Source organism: Coffea arabica, chromosome 5c (assembly GCF_036785885.1).
Source record: "Coffea arabica cultivar ET-39 chromosome 5c, Coffea Arabica ET-39 HiFi, whole genome shotgun sequence".
In the NCBI taxonomy this organism is placed as follows: Eukaryota; Viridiplantae; Streptophyta; class Magnoliopsida; order Gentianales; family Rubiaceae; genus Coffea; species Coffea arabica.
Window position 1 is genome coordinate 30786407 of NC_092319.1, and position 20559 is coordinate 30806965.

Sequence of the window (20559 nt, forward strand, 5' to 3'; positions counted from 1 at the left end):
CCCACTGACTGTTTACTGTTTAATGTTTGTTTGGAGCGTTGGGTGTTTAAGTACAACGATTTCGCTGGCTCACGAGAGCAATAAGTGTACATTTGATCTTGAAATCATGACATCACTGAAATGAACGACTGTGAAACTGAATTGATTACTGATTTTAATGGTTACTCGCTGAGCTTCTAGCTCACCCCAAAAATGTTTTATTTCCCCCCCCCACAGGGCTCAAGGCGAAGGAAAGCTTGGAGTGCTTATTCACATGACTGGATGGCTTATATCGTGTACAGTTTAAGTTTGGATCTATTTTATGTACGAGTTGGTCTTGTATAAGTATTTGAAATTGATATGGATGTAAGTATACGTTCCACGATTGGAATTAGTTTCCGCTGCATTTGTGATATGTAATCATTGGAGAATTTGATGTAATTTTGAGATTTATATTGTAATTGGGTTGAGAACTGTAGTGAGCGATTGAGTCCCGGCGAGAGCTGGGCAGGCGGCCCGCCGAACCCTCTGGTTCGCCTTAGGGGGAGGTGGGGCCGTCACAGTTGGTATCAGAGCTTAGGCTTCAGATCTCTGTAGTGTATCCTAGACTTGAAGTTTAGGATGCCGGACTGTGGGCTTGGTTTGAAATATTAGTGATTCTTGCGGGTTGACTTGACTTGATTAGTACAAGAGGGAATGTCGAGGACGACATTCTTTTAAGGAGGGGAGATTGTGACGCCCCGAAAAAAAGAGTTTGAGAACCCGTAAAAACCCTAATCTTTTCCGAGGGTTTTATTTCCTTTAATAGAATGTTTTCTGCATTTCCTGGCTTAGGAAATTTTCCTGAGGAATTTTTATGAGTAATTATAGTTTTTAGATGATTTTTCTAGCCTTGGAGAGTTTTTGGAAAATTAAGAGTATATAATGGACGTGGGACCCACTAGTGCGAAAAGTTCGGAAAAATTCGGCCAAGAAGGTTAAGTTTCGGATACTGTGTAAAATTTATCGGGTGTTAAGAGATAAGTAGAGTGTGTGAAATGATTGATGTGAGAGAAGAAAGAAAGGATAGGAATGCATTTAATGAGGTGACAAGTGTCACTTTCTCATTGGGTGAATTTTAAGATTTACTATTCCAATTTTTGACTTTTTGACCAAAGGATTAAATATCCAAAAATTGCCCAAAAATCACCATTTTTCACTCTTGGATGGCCGGCCCTCTTGTGCTAAGGAAGGAAGAAAACTTCTTCAATTTTCAAGTCCCAACTAGCTCAAATCACCCAAAAATACTTGATTCCATCTATTTTACTCCATAAAATCTCTTTAGTTGATGTTAGTGAGTGTTGTAGTGAAGCTTGTTTGAAGGTTTAAGGTGTCCAACATCCTCCTCTCTCTTGTTTCTTGGTAAGTGAAGCTTGAACACTCTCTTACACCTTATGAAGCCTAAGTTATGCTTATTAGTGATTAAGGTGCTGAAATTTCTGGTTTTTATCTTGGTTTGAAGTGATTTGGTGAAGTTTTCCATTTTATGATGAATTTTCTGGTTTAATATGAATGGGATGTTGTGGCTATCTTGGATGATTGGCAATGGACTATAATGACTCTTGTAGGTGTGAATTGTTGCTAAATGCAACCAATTTTGGATTTGGTGTGAAAATTGAAAAGTTAGGGTTCATAAATCCCTAATTCTGTCCGGTTTTAGATCATAGGGTTAGAGGCCGAATTGGACTTTGCTCAAAACATGAAAGTTGTAGGTATTGATATGATTGAGATGCCTGCAAAATTTCAGGTCATTTGGATTAATGTAGAATGAGTTATGACGAAATTACTGTAGCTGTTCTGCTTTGATCAGAATGCGAAAACTGTGATAGTAATTGGCCATTTTGACTGGAATTGGTTTGGATTTTGGAGTTGGTGTCTTCTGATGAAATGTAGCTGGATGTCTTAGCTAACTTATACCTTTGGAATTTCGGCATTTGGACTTGTATGGACTGAGATATACCGATTACAGTTTTATGTGATTTGCAAACCTGTTTTGGTAATTCTGGTATAGTATTTGGCATTTTTGACCTAGTTAAGCTAGGAACTGGATTGAGTGACCTTCTACATTGTTGTAGCCCTGTTTCATAGCTTCGAAACGGTGGGTCTTACACCCCCAACCGATAATTGTAGTGAGAGTTGTGCCATTACCGCATTATGACGTCAAAACTGTTTTTCTGGTTTTGAGCTTAACCTTCTTTTCCGGACTTTTCCCTAGCTTGACTTGTCTTTGTACTACTTGGAGCTTGCTGAATGGATATTAGATGAACTTATTTGTGTGATTTTGGGACTGGCTGGAGTAATAATGAAGCCATGATGGCTGGAAAAGTTAGCAAATGTAGGGGAAGTGCTGTCCGAACTTTGAAGGGACTTGTTTGCATTGGGTTTGTGATCTAAGGCTTGGAGTTGATCTAAGGCTTGGAGTTGAGCAAGGCAATGATACATGATGGATGGTTTCTGAGCCGTGGAGGTGAGTGACCCTAAACTGTTTCCAAAATTACTTATGAACCGTTTATTGCACTAATTACTTGATTGCATATCATGAGTGCTTGCATGTGGCCCATGACATGTTTTGGCTTAAATGGGTGCTTGGAATTCGTGTGCTGAACACCAACGTCTCCACCTCTGTGTACTGTTCATCTGGAGCAAATGGCTTCCCCACTGACTGTTTACTGTTTAATGTTTGTTTGGAGCGTTGGGTGTTTAAGTACAACGATTTCGCTGGCTCACGAGAGCAATAAGTGTACATTTGATCTTGAAATCATGACATCACTGAAATGAACGACTGTGAAACTGAATTGATTACTGATTTTAATGGTTACTCGCTGAGCTTCTAGCTCACCCCAAAAATGTTTTATTTCCCCCCCCCACAGGGCTCAAGGCGAAGGAAAGCTTGGAGTGCTTATTCACATGACTGGATGGCTTATATCGTGTACAGTTTAAGTTTGGATCTATTTTATGTACGAGTTGGTCTTGTATAAGTATTTGAAATTGATATGGATGTAAGTATACGTTCCACGATTGGAATTAGTTTCCGCTGCATTTGTGATATGTAATCATTGGAGAATTTGATGTAATTTTGAGATTTATATTGTAATTGGGTTGAGAACTGTAGTGAGCGATTGAGTCCCGGCGAGAGCTGGGCAGGCGGCCCGCCGAACCCTCTGGTTCGCCTTAGGGGGAGGTGGGGCCGTCACAGTTGGTATCAGAGCTTAGGCTTCAGATCTCTGTAGTGTATCCTAGACTTGAAGTTTAGGATGCCGGACTGTGGGCTTGGTTTGAAATATTAGTGATTCTTGCGGGTTGACTTGACTTGATTAGTACAAGAGGGAATGTCGAGGACGACATTCTTTTAAGGAGGGGAGATTGTGACGCCCCGAAAAAAAGAGTTTGAGAACCCGTAAAAACCCTAATCTTTTCCGAGGGTTTTATTTCCTTTAATAGAATGTTTTCTGCATTTCCTGGCTTAGGAAATTTTCCTGAGGAATTTTTATGAGTAATTATAGTTTTTAGATGATTTTTCTAGCCTTGGAGAGTTTTTGGAAAATTAAGAGTATATAATGGACGTGGGACCCACTAGTGCGAAAAGTTCGGAAAAATTCGGCCAAGAAGGTTAAGTTTCGGATACTGTGTAAAATTTATCGGGTGTTAAGAGATAAGTAGAGTGTGTGAAATGATTGATGTGAGAGAAGAAAGAAAGGATAGGAATGCATTTAATGAGGTGACAAGTGTCACTTTCTCATTGGGTGAATTTTAAGATTTACTATTCCAATTTTTGACTTTTTGACCAAAGGATTAAATATCCAAAAATTGCCCAAAAATCACCATTTTTCACTCTTGGATGGCCGGCCCTCTTGTGCTAAGGAAGGAAGAAAACTTCTTCAATTTTCAAGTCCCAACTAGCTCAAATCACCCAAAAATACTTGATTCCATCTATTTTACTCCATAAAATCTCTTTAGTTGATGTTAGTGAGTGTTGTAGTGAAGCTTGTTTGAAGGTTTAAGGTGTCCAACATCCTCCTCTCTCTTGTTTCTTGGTAAGTGAAGCTTGAACACTCTCTTACACCTTATGAAGCCTAAGTTATGCTTATTAGTGATTAAGGTGCTGAAATTTCTGGTTTTTATCTTGGTTTGAAGTGATTTGGTGAAGTTTTCCATTTTATGATGAATTTTCTGGTTTAATATGAATGGGATGTTGTGGCTATCTTGGATGATTGGCAATGGACTATAATGACTCTTGTAGGTGTGAATTGTTGCTAAATGCAACCAATTTTGGATTTGGTGTGAAAATTGAAAAGTTAGGGTTCATAAATCCCTAATTCTGTCCGGTTTTAGATCATAGGGTTAGAGGCCGAATTGGACTTTGCTCAAAACATGAAAGTTGTAGGTATTGATATGATTGAGATGCCTGCAAAATTTCAGGTCATTTGGATTAATGTAGAATGAGTTATGACGAAATTACTGTAGCTGTTCTGCTTTGATCAGAATGCGAAAACTGTGATAGTAATTGGCCATTTTGACTGGAATTGGTTTGGATTTTGGAGTTGGTGTCTTCTGATGAAATGTAGCTGGATGTCTTAGCTAACTTATACCTTTGGAATTTCGGCATTTGGACTTGTATGGACTGAGATATACCGATTACAGTTTTATGTGATTTGCAAACCTGTTTTGGTAATTCTGGTATAGTATTTGGCATTTTTGACCTAGTTAAGCTAGGAACTGGATTGAGTGACCTTCTACATTGTTGTAGCCCTGTTTCATAGCTTCGAAACGGTGGGTCTTACACCCCCAACCGATAATTGTAGTGAGAGTTGTGCCATTACCGCATTATGACGTCAAAACTGTTTTTCTGGTTTTGAGCTTAACCTTCTTTTCCGGACTTTTCCCTAGCTTGACTTGTCTTTGTACTACTTGGAGCTTGCTGAATGGATATTAGATGAACTTATTTGTGTGATTTTGGGACTGGCTGGAGTAATAATGAAGCCATGATGGCTGGAAAAGTTAGCAAATGTAGGGGAAGTGCTGTCCGAACTTTGAAGGGACTTGTTTGCATTGGGTTTGTGATCTAAGGCTTGGAGTTGATCTAAGGCTTGGAGTTGAGCAAGGCAATGATACATGATGGATGGTTTCTGAGCCGTGGAGGTGAGTGACCCTAAACTGTTTCCAAAATTACTTATGAACCGTTTATTGCACTAATTACTTGATTGCATATCATGAGTGCTTGCATGTGGCCCATGACATGTTTTGGCTTAAATGGGTGCTTGGAATTCGTGTGCTGAACACCAACGTCTCCACCTCTGTGTACTGTTCATCTGGAGCAAATGGCTTCCCCACTGACTGTTTACTGTTTAATGTTTGTTTGGAGCGTTGGGTGTTTAAGTACAACGATTTCGCTGGCTCACGAGAGCAATAAGTGTACATTTGATCTTGAAATCATGACATCACTGAAATGAACGACTGTGAAACTGAATTGATTACTGATTTTAATGGTTACTCGCTGAGCTTCTAGCTCACCCCAAAAATGTTTTATTTCCCCCCCCCACAGGGCTCAAGGCGAAGGAAAGCTTGGAGTGCTTATTCACATGACTGGATGGCTTATATCGTGTACAGTTTAAGTTTGGATCTATTTTATGTACGAGTTGGTCTTGTATAAGTATTTGAAATTGATATGGATGTAAGTATACGTTCCACGATTGGAATTAGTTTCCGCTGCATTTGTGATATGTAATCATTGGAGAATTTGATGTAATTTTGAGATTTATATTGTAATTGGGTTGAGAACTGTAGTGAGCGATTGAGTCCCGGCGAGAGCTGGGCAGGCGGCCCGCCGAACCCTCTGGTTCGCCTTAGGGGGAGGTGGGGCCGTCACAGTTGGTATCAGAGCTTAGGCTTCAGATCTCTGTAGTGTATCCTAGACTTGAAGTTTAGGATGCCGGACTGTGGGCTTGGTTTGAAATATTAGTGATTCTTGCGGGTTGACTTGACTTGATTAGTACAAGAGGGAATGTCGAGGACGACATTCTTTTAAGGAGGGGAGATTGTGACGCCCCGAAAAAAAGAGTTTGAGAACCCGTAAAAACCCTAATCTTTTCCGAGGGTTTTATTTCCTTTAATAGAATGTTTTCTGCATTTCCTGGCTTAGGAAATTTTCCTGAGGAATTTTTATGAGTAATTATAGTTTTTAGATGATTTTTCTAGCCTTGGAGAGTTTTTGGAAAATTAAGAGTATATAATGGACGTGGGACCCACTAGTGCGAAAAGTTCGGAAAAATTCGGCCAAGAAGGTTAAGTTTCGGATACTGTGTAAAATTTATCGGGTGTTAAGAGATAAGTAGAGTGTGTGAAATGATTGATGTGAGAGAAGAAAGAAAGGATAGGAATGCATTTAATGAGGTGACAAGTGTCACTTTCTCATTGGGTGAATTTTAAGATTTACTATTCCAATTTTTGACTTTTTGACCAAAGGATTAAATATCCAAAAATTGCCCAAAAATCACCATTTTTCACTCTTGGATGGCCGGCCCTCTTGTGCTAAGGAAGGAAGAAAACTTCTTCAATTTTCAAGTCCCAACTAGCTCAAATCACCCAAAAATACTTGATTCCATCTATTTTACTCCATAAAATCTCTTTAGTTGATGTTAGTGAGTGTTGTAGTGAAGCTTGTTTGAAGGTTTAAGGTGTCCAACATCCTCCTCTCTCTTGTTTCTTGGTAAGTGAAGCTTGAACACTCTCTTACACCTTATGAAGCCTAAGTTATGCTTATTAGTGATTAAGGTGCTGAAATTTCTGGTTTTTATCTTGGTTTGAAGTGATTTGGTGAAGTTTTCCATTTTATGATGAATTTTCTGGTTTAATATGAATGGGATGTTGTGGCTATCTTGGATGATTGGCAATGGACTATAATGACTCTTGTAGGTGTGAATTGTTGCTAAATGCAACCAATTTTGGATTTGGTGTGAAAATTGAAAAGTTAGGGTTCATAAATCCCTAATTCTGTCCGGTTTTAGATCATAGGGTTAGAGGCCGAATTGGACTTTGCTCAAAACATGAAAGTTGTAGGTATTGATATGATTGAGATGCCTGCAAAATTTCAGGTCATTTGGATTAATGTAGAATGAGTTATGACGAAATTACTGTAGCTGTTCTGCTTTGATCAGAATGCGAAAACTGTGATAGTAATTGGCCATTTTGACTGGAATTGGTTTGGATTTTGGAGTTGGTGTCTTCTGATGAAATGTAGCTGGATGTCTTAGCTAACTTATACCTTTGGAATTTCGGCATTTGGACTTGTATGGACTGAGATATACCGATTACAGTTTTATGTGATTTGCAAACCTGTTTTGGTAATTCTGGTATAGTATTTGGCATTTTTGACCTAGTTAAGCTAGGAACTGGATTGAGTGACCTTCTACATTGTTGTAGCCCTGTTTCATAGCTTCGAAACGGTGGGTCTTACACCCCCAACCGATAATTGTAGTGAGAGTTGTGCCATTACCGCATTATGACGTCAAAACTGTTTTTCTGGTTTTGAGCTTAACCTTCTTTTCCGGACTTTTCCCTAGCTTGACTTGTCTTTGTACTACTTGGAGCTTGCTGAATGGATATTAGATGAACTTATTTGTGTGATTTTGGGACTGGCTGGAGTAATAATGAAGCCATGATGGCTGGAAAAGTTAGCAAATGTAGGGGAAGTGCTGTCCGAACTTTGAAGGGACTTGTTTGCATTGGGTTTGTGATCTAAGGCTTGGAGTTGATCTAAGGCTTGGAGTTGAGCAAGGCAATGATACATGATGGATGGTTTCTGAGCCGTGGAGGTGAGTGACCCTAAACTGTTTCCAAAATTACTTATGAACCGTTTATTGCACTAATTACTTGATTGCATATCATGAGTGCTTGCATGTGGCCCATGACATGTTTTGGCTTAAATGGGTGCTTGGAATTCGTGTGCTGAACACCAACGTCTCCACCTCTGTGTACTGTTCATCTGGAGCAAATGGCTTCCCCACTGACTGTTTACTGTTTAATGTTTGTTTGGAGCGTTGGGTGTTTAAGTACAACGATTTCGCTGGCTCACGAGAGCAATAAGTGTACATTTGATCTTGAAATCATGACATCACTGAAATGAACGACTGTGAAACTGAATTGATTACTGATTTTAATGGTTACTCGCTGAGCTTCTAGCTCACCCCAAAAATGTTTTATTTCCCCCCCCCACAGGGCTCAAGGCGAAGGAAAGCTTGGAGTGCTTATTCACATGACTGGATGGCTTATATCGTGTACAGTTTAAGTTTGGATCTATTTTATGTACGAGTTGGTCTTGTATAAGTATTTGAAATTGATATGGATGTAAGTATACGTTCCACGATTGGAATTAGTTTCCGCTGCATTTGTGATATGTAATCATTGGAGAATTTGATGTAATTTTGAGATTTATATTGTAATTGGGTTGAGAACTGTAGTGAGCGATTGAGTCCCGGCGAGAGCTGGGCAGGCGGCCCGCCGAACCCTCTGGTTCGCCTTAGGGGGAGGTGGGGCCGTCACAGTTGGTATCAGAGCTTAGGCTTCAGATCTCTGTAGTGTATCCTAGACTTGAAGTTTAGGATGCCGGACTGTGGGCTTGGTTTGAAATATTAGTGATTCTTGCGGGTTGACTTGACTTGATTAGTACAAGAGGGAATGTCGAGGACGACATTCTTTTAAGGAGGGGAGATTGTGACGCCCCGAAAAAAAGAGTTTGAGAACCCGTAAAAACCCTAATCTTTTCCGAGGGTTTTATTTCCTTTAATAGAATGTTTTCTGCATTTCCTGGCTTAGGAAATTTTCCTGAGGAATTTTTATGAGTAATTATAGTTTTTAGATGATTTTTCTAGCCTTGGAGAGTTTTTGGAAAATTAAGAGTATATAATGGACGTGGGACCCACTAGTGCGAAAAGTTCGGAAAAATTCGGCCAAGAAGGTTAAGTTTCGGATACTGTGTAAAATTTATCGGGTGTTAAGAGATAAGTAGAGTGTGTGAAATGATTGATGTGAGAGAAGAAAGAAAGGATAGGAATGCATTTAATGAGGTGACAAGTGTCACTTTCTCATTGGGTGAATTTTAAGATTTACTATTCCAATTTTTGACTTTTTGACCAAAGGATTAAATATCCAAAAATTGCCCAAAAATCACCATTTTTCACTCTTGGATGGCCGGCCCTCTTGTGCTAAGGAAGGAAGAAAACTTCTTCAATTTTCAAGTCCCAACTAGCTCAAATCACCCAAAAATACTTGATTCCATCTATTTTACTCCATAAAATCTCTTTAGTTGATGTTAGTGAGTGTTGTAGTGAAGCTTGTTTGAAGGTTTAAGGTGTCCAACATCCTCCTCTCTCTTGTTTCTTGGTAAGTGAAGCTTGAACACTCTCTTACACCTTATGAAGCCTAAGTTATGCTTATTAGTGATTAAGGTGCTGAAATTTCTGGTTTTTATCTTGGTTTGAAGTGATTTGGTGAAGTTTTCCATTTTATGATGAATTTTCTGGTTTAATATGAATGGGATGTTGTGGCTATCTTGGATGATTGGCAATGGACTATAATGACTCTTGTAGGTGTGAATTGTTGCTAAATGCAACCAATTTTGGATTTGGTGTGAAAATTGAAAAGTTAGGGTTCATAAATCCCTAATTCTGTCCGGTTTTAGATCATAGGGTTAGAGGCCGAATTGGACTTTGCTCAAAACATGAAAGTTGTAGGTATTGATATGATTGAGATGCCTGCAAAATTTCAGGTCATTTGGATTAATGTAGAATGAGTTATGACGAAATTACTGTAGCTGTTCTGCTTTGATCAGAATGCGAAAACTGTGATAGTAATTGGCCATTTTGACTGGAATTGGTTTGGATTTTGGAGTTGGTGTCTTCTGATGAAATGTAGCTGGATGTCTTAGCTAACTTATACCTTTGGAATTTCGGCATTTGGACTTGTATGGACTGAGATATACCGATTACAGTTTTATGTGATTTGCAAACCTGTTTTGGTAATTCTGGTATAGTATTTGGCATTTTTGACCTAGTTAAGCTAGGAACTGGATTGAGTGACCTTCTACATTGTTGTAGCCCTGTTTCATAGCTTCGAAACGGTGGGTCTTACACCCCCAACCGATAATTGTAGTGAGAGTTGTGCCATTACCGCATTATGACGTCAAAACTGTTTTTCTGGTTTTGAGCTTAACCTTCTTTTCCGGACTTTTCCCTAGCTTGACTTGTCTTTGTACTACTTGGAGCTTGCTGAATGGATATTAGATGAACTTATTTGTGTGATTTTGGGACTGGCTGGAGTAATAATGAAGCCATGATGGCTGGAAAAGTTAGCAAATGTAGGGGAAGTGCTGTCCGAACTTTGAAGGGACTTGTTTGCATTGGGTTTGTGATCTAAGGCTTGGAGTTGATCTAAGGCTTGGAGTTGAGCAAGGCAATGATACATGATGGATGGTTTCTGAGCCGTGGAGGTGAGTGACCCTAAACTGTTTCCAAAATTACTTATGAACCGTTTATTGCACTAATTACTTGATTGCATATCATGAGTGCTTGCATGTGGCCCATGACATGTTTTGGCTTAAATGGGTGCTTGGAATTCGTGTGCTGAACACCAACGTCTCCACCTCTGTGTACTGTTCATCTGGAGCAAATGGCTTCCCCACTGACTGTTTACTGTTTAATGTTTGTTTGGAGCGTTGGGTGTTTAAGTACAACGATTTCGCTGGCTCACGAGAGCAATAAGTGTACATTTGATCTTGAAATCATGACATCACTGAAATGAACGACTGTGAAACTGAATTGATTACTGATTTTAATGGTTACTCGCTGAGCTTCTAGCTCACCCCAAAAATGTTTTATTTCCCCCCCCACAGGGCTCAAGGCGAAGGAAAGCTTGGAGTGCTTATTCACATGACTGGATGGCTTATATCGTGTACAGTTTAAGTTTGGATCTATTTTATGTACGAGTTGGTCTTGTATAAGTATTTGAAATTGATATGGATGTAAGTATACGTTCCACGATTGGAATTAGTTTCCGCTGCATTTGTGATATGTAATCATTGGAGAATTTGATGTAATTTTGAGATTTATATTGTAATTGGGTTGAGAACTGTAGTGAGCGATTGAGTCCCGGCGAGAGCTGGGCAGGCGGCCCGCCGAACCCTCTGGTTCGCCTTAGGGGGAGGTGGGGCCGTCACAGTTGGTATCAGAGCTTAGGCTTCAGATCTCTGTAGTGTATCCTAGACTTGAAGTTTAGGATGCCGGACTGTGGGCTTGGTTTGAAATATTAGTGATTCTTGCGGGTTGACTTGACTTGATTAGTACAAGAGGGAATGTCGAGGACGACATTCTTTTAAGGAGGGGAGATTGTGACGCCCCGAAAAAAAGAGTTTGAGAACCCGTAAAAACCCTAATCTTTTCCGAGGGTTTTATTTCCTTTAATAGAATGTTTTCTGCATTTCCTGGCTTAGGAAATTTTCCTGAGGAATTTTTATGAGTAATTATAGTTTTTAGATGATTTTTCTAGCCTTGGAGAGTTTTTGGAAAATTAAGAGTATATAATGGACGTGGGACCCACTAGTGCGAAAAGTTCGGAAAAATTCGGCCAAGAAGGTTAAGTTTCGGATACTGTGTAAAATTTATCGGGTGTTAAGAGATAAGTAGAGTGTGTGAAATGATTGATGTGAGAGAAGAAAGAAAGGATAGGAATGCATTTAATGAGGTGACAAGTGTCACTTTCTCATTGGGTGAATTTTAAGATTTACTATTCCAATTTTTGACTTTTTGACCAAAGGATTAAATATCCAAAAATTGCCCAAAAATCACCATTTTTCACTCTTGGATGGCCGGCCCTCTTGTGCTAAGGAAGGAAGAAAACTTCTTCAATTTTCAAGTCCCAACTAGCTCAAATCACCCAAAAATACTTGATTCCATCTATTTTACTCCATAAAATCTCTTTAGTTGATGTTAGTGAGTGTTGTAGTGAAGCTTGTTTGAAGGTTTAAGGTGTCCAACATCCTCCTCTCTCTTGTTTCTTGGTAAGTGAAGCTTGAACACTCTCTTACACCTTATGAAGCCTAAGTTATGCTTATTAGTGATTAAGGTGCTGAAATTTCTGGTTTTTATCTTGGTTTGAAGTGATTTGGTGAAGTTTTCCATTTTATGATGAATTTTCTGGTTTAATATGAATGGGATGTTGTGGCTATCTTGGATGATTGGCAATGGACTATAATGACTCTTGTAGGTGTGAATTGTTGCTAAATGCAACCAATTTTGGATTTGGTGTGAAAATTGAAAAGTTAGGGTTCATAAATCCCTAATTCTGTCCGGTTTTAGATCATAGGGTTAGAGGCCGAATTGGACTTTGCTCAAAACATGAAAGTTGTAGGTATTGATATGATTGAGATGCCTGCAAAATTTCAGGTCATTTGGATTAATGTAGAATGAGTTATGACGAAATTACTGTAGCTGTTCTGCTTTGATCAGAATGCGAAAACTGTGATAGTAATTGGCCATTTTGACTGGAATTGGTTTGGATTTTGGAGTTGGTGTCTTCTGATGAAATGTAGCTGGATGTCTTAGCTAACTTATACCTTTGGAATTTCGGCATTTGGACTTGTATGGACTGAGATATACCGATTACAGTTTTATGTGATTTGCAAACCTGTTTTGGTAATTCTGGTATAGTATTTGGCATTTTTGACCTAGTTAAGCTAGGAACTGGATTGAGTGACCTTCTACATTGTTGTAGCCCTGTTTCATAGCTTCGAAACGGTGGGTCTTACACCCCCAACCGATAATTGTAGTGAGAGTTGTGCCATTACCGCATTATGACGTCAAAACTGTTTTTCTGGTTTTGAGCTTAACCTTCTTTTCCGGACTTTTCCCTAGCTTGACTTGTCTTTGTACTACTTGGAGCTTGCTGAATGGATATTAGATGAACTTATTTGTGTGATTTTGGGACTGGCTGGAGTAATAATGAAGCCATGATGGCTGGAAAAGTTAGCAAATGTAGGGGAAGTGCTGTCCGAACTTTGAAGGGACTTGTTTGCATTGGGTTTGTGATCTAAGGCTTGGAGTTGATCTAAGGCTTGGAGTTGAGCAAGGCAATGATACATGATGGATGGTTTCTGAGCCGTGGAGGTGAGTGACCCTAAACTGTTTCCAAAATTACTTATGAACCGTTTATTGCACTAATTACTTGATTGCATATCATGAGTGCTTGCATGTGGCCCATGACATGTTTTGGCTTAAATGGGTGCTTGGAATTCGTGTGCTGAACACCAACGTCTCCACCTCTGTGTACTGTTCATCTGGAGCAAATGGCTTCCCCACTGACTGTTTACTGTTTAATGTTTGTTTGGAGCGTTGGGTGTTTAAGTACAACGATTTCGCTGGCTCACGAGAGCAATAAGTGTACATTTGATCTTGAAATCATGACATCACTGAAATGAACGACTGTGAAACTGAATTGATTACTGATTTTAATGGTTACTCGCTGAGCTTCTAGCTCACCCCAAAAATGTTTTATTTCCCCCCCCACAGGGCTCAAGGCGAAGGAAAGCTTGGAGTGCTTATTCACATGACTGGATGGCTTATATCGTGTACAGTTTAAGTTTGGATCTATTTTATGTACGAGTTGGTCTTGTATAAGTATTTGAAATTGATATGGATGTAAGTATACGTTCCACGATTGGAATTAGTTTCCGCTGCATTTGTGATATGTAATCATTGGAGAATTTGATGTAATTTTGAGATTTATATTGTAATTGGGTTGAGAACTGTAGTGAGCGATTGAGTCCCGGCGAGAGCTGGGCAGGCGGCCCGCCGAACCCTCTGGTTCGCCTTAGGGGGAGGTGGGGCCGTCACAGTTGGTATCAGAGCTTAGGCTTCAGATCTCTGTAGTGTATCCTAGACTTGAAGTTTAGGATGCCGGACTGTGGGCTTGGTTTGAAATATTAGTGATTCTTGCGGGTTGACTTGACTTGATTAGTACAAGAGGGAATGTCGAGGACGACATTCTTTTAAGGAGGGGAGATTGTGACGCCCCGAAAAAAAGAGTTTGAGAACCCGTAAAAACCCTAATCTTTTCCGAGGGTTTTATTTCCTTTAATAGAATGTTTTCTGCATTTCCTGGCTTAGGAAATTTTCCTGAGGAATTTTTATGAGTAATTATAGTTTTTAGATGATTTTTCTAGCCTTGGAGAGTTTTTGGAAAATTAAGAGTATATAATGGACGTGGGACCCACTAGTGCGAAAAGTTCGGAAAAATTCGGCCAAGAAGGTTAAGTTTCGGATACTGTGTAAAATTTATCGGGTGTTAAGAGATAAGTAGAGTGTGTGAAATGATTGATGTGAGAGAAGAAAGAAAGGATAGGAATGCATTTAATGAGGTGACAAGTGTCACTTTCTCATTGGGTGAATTTTAAGATTTACTATTCCAATTTTTGACTTTTTGACCAAAGGATTAAATATCCAAAAATTGCCCAAAAATCACCATTTTTCACTCTTGGATGGCCGGCCCTCTTGTGCTAAGGAAGGAAGAAAACTTCTTCAATTTTCAAGTCCCAACTAGCTCAAATCACCCAAAAATACTTGATTCCATCTATTTTACTCCATAAAATCTCTTTAGTTGATGTTAGTGAGTGTTGTAGTGAAGCTTGTTTGAAGGTTTAAGGTGTCCAACATCCTCCTCTCTCTTGTTTCTTGGTAAGTGAAGCTTGAACACTCTCTTACACCTTATGAAGCCTAAGTTATGCTTATTAGTGATTAAGGTGCTGAAATTTCTGGTTTTTATCTTGGTTTGAAGTGATTTGGTGAAGTTTTCCATTTTATGATGAATTTTCTGGTTTAATATGAATGGGATGTTGTGGCTATCTTGGATGATTGGCAATGGACTATAATGACTCTTGTAGGTGTGAATTGTTGCTAAATGCAACCAATTTTGGATTTGGTGTGAAAATTGAAAAGTTAGGGTTCATAAATCCCTAATTCTGTCCGGTTTTAGATCATAGGGTTAGAGGCCGAATTGGACTTTGCTCAAAACATGAAAGTTGTAGGTATTGATATGATTGAGATGCCTGCAAAATTTCAGGTCATTTGGATTAATGTAGAATGAGTTATGACGAAATTACTGTAGCTGTTCTGCTTTGATCAGAATGCGAAAACTGTGATAGTAATTGGCCATTTTGACTGGAATTGGTTTGGATTTTGGAGTTGGTGTCTTCTGATGAAATGTAGCTGGATGTCTTAGCTAACTTATACCTTTGGAATTTCGGCATTTGGACTTGTATGGACTGAGATATACCGATTACAGTTTTATGTGATTTGCAAACCTGTTTTGGTAATTCTGGTATAGTATTTGGCATTTTTGACCTAGTTAAGCTAGGAACTGGATTGAGTGACCTTCTACATTGTTGTAGCCCTGTTTCATAGCTTCGAAACGGTGGGTCTTACACCCCCAACCGATAATTGTAGTGAGAGTTGTGCCATTACCGCATTATGACGTCAAAACTGTTTTTCTGGTTTTGAGCTTAACCTTCTTTTCCGGACTTTTCCCTAGCTTGACTTGTCTTTGTACTACTTGGAGCTTGCTGAATGGATATTAGATGAACTTATTTGTGTGATTTTGGGACTGGCTGGAGTAATAATGAAGCCATGATGGCTGGAAAAGTTAGCAAATGTAGGGGAAGTGCTGTCCGAACTTTGAAGGGACTTGTTTGCATTGGGTTTGTGATCTAAGGCTTGGAGTTGATCTAAGGCTTGGAGTTGAGCAAGGCAATGATACATGATGGATGGTTTCTGAGCCGTGGAGGTGAGTGACCCTAAACTGTTTCCAAAATTACTTATGAACCGTTTATTGCACTAATTACTTGATTGCATATCATGAGTGCTTGCATGTGGCCCATGACATGTTTTGGCTTAAATGGGTGCTTGGAATTCGTGTGCTGAACACCATCGTCTCCACCTCTGTGTACTGTTCATCTGGAGCAAATGGCTTCCCCACTGACTGTTTACTGTTTAATGTTTGTTTGGAGCGTTGGGTGTTTAAGTACAACGATTTCGCTGGCTCACGAGAGCAATAAGTGTACATTTGATCTTGAAATCATGACATCACTGAAATGAACGACTGTGAAACTGAATTGATTACTGATTTTAATGGTTACTCGCTGAGCTTCTAGCTCACCCCAAAAATGTTTTATTTCCCCCCCCACAGGGCTCAAGGCGAAGGAAAGCTTGGAGTGCTTATTCACATGACTGGATGGCTTATATCGTGTACAGTTTAAGTTTGGATCTATTTTATGTACGAGTTGGTCTTGTATAAGTATTTGAAATTGATATGGATGTAAGTATACGTTCCACGATTGGAATTAGTTTCCGCTGCATTTGTGATATGTAATCATTGGAGAATTTGATGTAATTTTGAGATTTATATTGTAATTGGGTTGAGAACTGTAGTGAGCGATTGAGTCCCGGCGAGAGCTGGGCAGGCGGCCCGCCGAACCCTCTGGTTCGCCTTAGGGGGAGGTGGGGCCGTCACAGTTGGTATCAGAGCTTAGGCTTCAGATCTCTGTAGTGTATCCTAGACTTGAAGTTTAGGATGCCGGACTGTGGGCTTGGTTTGAAATATTAGTGATTCTTGCGGGTTGACTTGACTTGATTAGTACAAGAGGGAATGTCGAGGACGACATTCTTTTAAGGAGGGGAGATTGTGACGCCCCGAAAAAAAGAGTTTGAGAACCCGTAAAAACCCTAATCTTTTCCGAGGGTTTTATTTCCTTTAATAGAATGTTTTCTGCATTTCCTGGCTTAGGAAATTTTCCTGAGGAATTTTTATGAGTAATTATAGTTTTTAGATGATTTTTCTAGCCTTGGAGAGTTTTTGGAAAATTAAGAGTATATAATGGACGTGGGACCCACTAGTGCGAAAAGTTCGGAAAAATTCGGCCAAGAAGGTTAAGTTTCGGATACTGTGTAAAATTTATCGGGTGTTAAGAGATAAGTAGAGTGTGTGAAATGATTGATGTGAGAGAAGAAAGAAAGGATAGGAATGCATTTAATGAGGTGACAAGTGTCACTTTCTCATTGGGTGAATTTTAAGATTTACTATTCCAATTTTTGACTTTTTGACCAAAGGATTAAATATCCAAAAATTGCCCAAAAATCACCATTTTTCACTCTTGGATGGCCGGCCCTCTTGTGCTAAGGAAGGAAGAAAACTTCTTCAATTTTCAAGTCCCAACTAGCTCAAATCACCCAAAAATACTTGATTCCATCTATTTTACTCCATAAAATCTCTTTAGTTGATGTTAGTGAGTGTTGTAGTGAAGCTTGTTTGAAGGTTTAAGGTGTCCAACATCCTCCTCTCTCTTGTTTCTTGGTAAGTGAAGCTTGAACACTCTCTTACACCTTATGAAGCCTAAGTTATGCTTATTAGTGATTAAGGTGCTGAAATTTCTGGTTTTTATCTTGGTTTGAAGTGATTTGGTGAAGTTTTCCATTTTATGATGAATTTTCTGGTTTAATATGAATGGGATGTTGTGGCTATCTTGGATGATTGGCAATGGACTATAATGACTCTTGTAGGTGTGAATTGTTGCTAAATGCAACCAATTTTGGATTTGGTGTGAAAATTGAAAAGTTAGGGTTCATAAATCCCTAATTCTGTCCGGTTTTAGATCATAGGGTTAGAGGCCGAATTGGACTTTGCTCAAAACATGAAAGTTGTAGGTATTGATATGATTGAGATGCCTGCAAAATTTCAGGTCATTTGGATTAATGTAGAATGAGTTATGACGAAATTACTGTAGCTGTTCTGCTTTGATCAGAATGCGAAAACTGTGATAGTAATTGGCCATTTTGACTGGAATTGGTTTGGATTTTGGAGTTGGTGTCTTCTGATGAAATGTAGCTGGATGTCTTAGCTAACTTATACCTTTGGAATTTCGGCATTTGGACTTGTATGGACTGAGATATACCGATTACAGTTTTATGTGATTTGCAAACCTGTTTTGGTAATTCTGGTATAGTATTTGGCATTTTTGACCTAGTTAAGCTAGGAACTGGATTGAGTGACCTTCTACATTGTTGTAGCCCTGTTTCATAGCTTCGAAACGGTGGGTCTTACACCCCCAACCGATAATTGTAGTGAGAGTTGTGCCATTACCGCATTATGACGTCAAAACTGTTTTTCTGGTTTTGAGCTTAACCTTCTTTTCCGGACTTTTCCCTAGCTTGACTTGTCTTTGTACTACTTGGAGCTTGCTGAATGGATATTAGATGAACTTATTTGTGTGATTTTGGGACTGGCTGGAGTAATAATGAAGCCATGATGGCTGGAAAAGTTAGCAAATGTAGGGGAAGTGCTGTCCGAACTTTGAAGGGACTTGTTTGCATTGGGTTTGTGATCTAAGGCTTGGAGTTGATCTAAGGCTTGGAGTTGAGCAAGGCAATGATACATGATGGATGGTTTCTGAGCCGTGGAGGTGAGTGACCCTAAACTGTTTCCAAAATTACTTATGAACCGTTTATTGCACTAATTACTTGATTGCATATCATGAGTGCTTGCATGTGGCCCATGACATGTTTTGGCTTAAATGGGTGCTTGGAATTCGTGTGCTGAACACCATCGTCTCCACCTCTGTGTACTGTTCATCTGGAGCAAATGGCTTCCCCACTGACTGTTTACTGTTTAATGTTTGTTTGGAGCGTTGGGTGTTTAAGTACAACGATTTCGCTGGCTCACGAGAGCAATAAGTGTACATTTGATCTTGAAATCATGACATCACTGAAATGAACGACTGTGAAACTGAATTGATTACTGATTTTAATGGTTACTCGCTGAGCTTCTAGCTCACCCCAAAAATGTTTTATTTCCCCCCCCACAGGGCTCAAGGCGAAGGAAAGCTTGGAGTGCTTATTCACATGACTGGATGGCTTATATCGTGTACAGTTTAAGTTTGGATCTATTTTATGTACGAGTTGGTCTTGTATAAGTATTTGAAATTGATATGGATGTAAGTATACGTTCCACGATTGGAATTAGTTTCCGCTGCATTTGTGATATGTAATCATTGGAGAATTTGATGTAATTTTGAGATTTATATTGTAATTGGGTTGAGAACTGTAGTGAGCGATTGAGTCCCGGCGAGAGCTGGGCAGGCGGCCCGCCGAACCCTCTGGTTCGCCTTAGGGGGAGGTGGGGCCGTCACAGTTGGTATCAGAGCTTAGGCTTCAGATCTCTGTAGTGTATCCTAGACTTGAAGTTTAGGATGCCGGACTGTGGGCTTGGTTTGAAATATTAGTGATTCTTGCGGGTTGACTTGACTTGATTAGTACAAGAGGGAATGTCGAGGACGACATTCTTTTAAGGAGGGGAGATTGTGACGCCCCGAAAAAAAGAGTTTGAGAACCCGTAAAAACCCTAATCTTTTCCGAGGGTTTTATTTCCTTTAATAGAATGTTTTCTGCATTTCCTGGCTTAGGAAATTTTCCTGAGGAATTTTTATGAGTAATTATAGTTTTTAGATGATTTTTCTAGCCTTGGAGAGTTTTTGGAAAATTAAGAGTATATAATGGACGTGGGACCCACTAGTGCGAAAAGTTCGGAAAAATTCGGCCAAGAAGGTTAAGTTTCGGATACTGTGTAAAATTTATCGGGTGTTAAGAGATAAGTAGAGTGTGTGAAATGATTGATGTGAGAGAAGAAAGAAAGGATAGGAATGCATTTAATGAGGTGACAAGTGTCACTTTCTCATTGGGTGAATTTTAAGATTTACTATTCCAATTTTTGACTTTTTGACCAAAGGATTAAATATCCAAAAATTGCCCAAAAATCACCATTTTTCACTCTTGGATGGCCGGCCCTCTTGTGCTAAGGAAGGAAGAAAACTTCTTCAATTTTCAAGTCCCAACTAGCTCAAATCACCCAAAAATACTTGATTCCATCTATTTTACTCCATAAAATCTCTTTAGTTGATGTTAGTGAGTGTTGTAGTGAAGCTTGTTTGAAGGTTTAAGGTGTCCAACATCCTCCTCTCTCTTGTTTCTTGGTAAGTGAAGCTTGAACACTCTCTTACACCTTATGAAGCCTAAGTTATGCTTATTAGTGATTAAGGTGCTGAAATTTCTGGTTTTTATCTTGGTTTGAAGTGATTTGGTGAAGTTTTCCATTTTATGATGAATTTTCTGGTTTAATATGAATGGGATGTTGTGGCTATCTTGGATGATTGGCAATGGACTATAATGACTCTTGTAGGTGTGAATTGTTGCTAAATGCAACCAATTTTGGATTTGGTGTGAAAATTGAAAAGTTAGGGTTCATAAATCCCTAATTCTGTCCGGTTTTAGATCATAGGGTTAGAGGCCGAATTGGACTTTGCTCAAAACATGAAAGTTGTAGGTATTGATATGATTGAGATGCCTGCAAAATTTCAGGTCATTTGGATTAATGTAGAATGCGTTATGACGAAATTACTGTAGCTGTTCTGCTTTGATCAGAATGCGAAAACTGTGATAGTAATTGGCCATT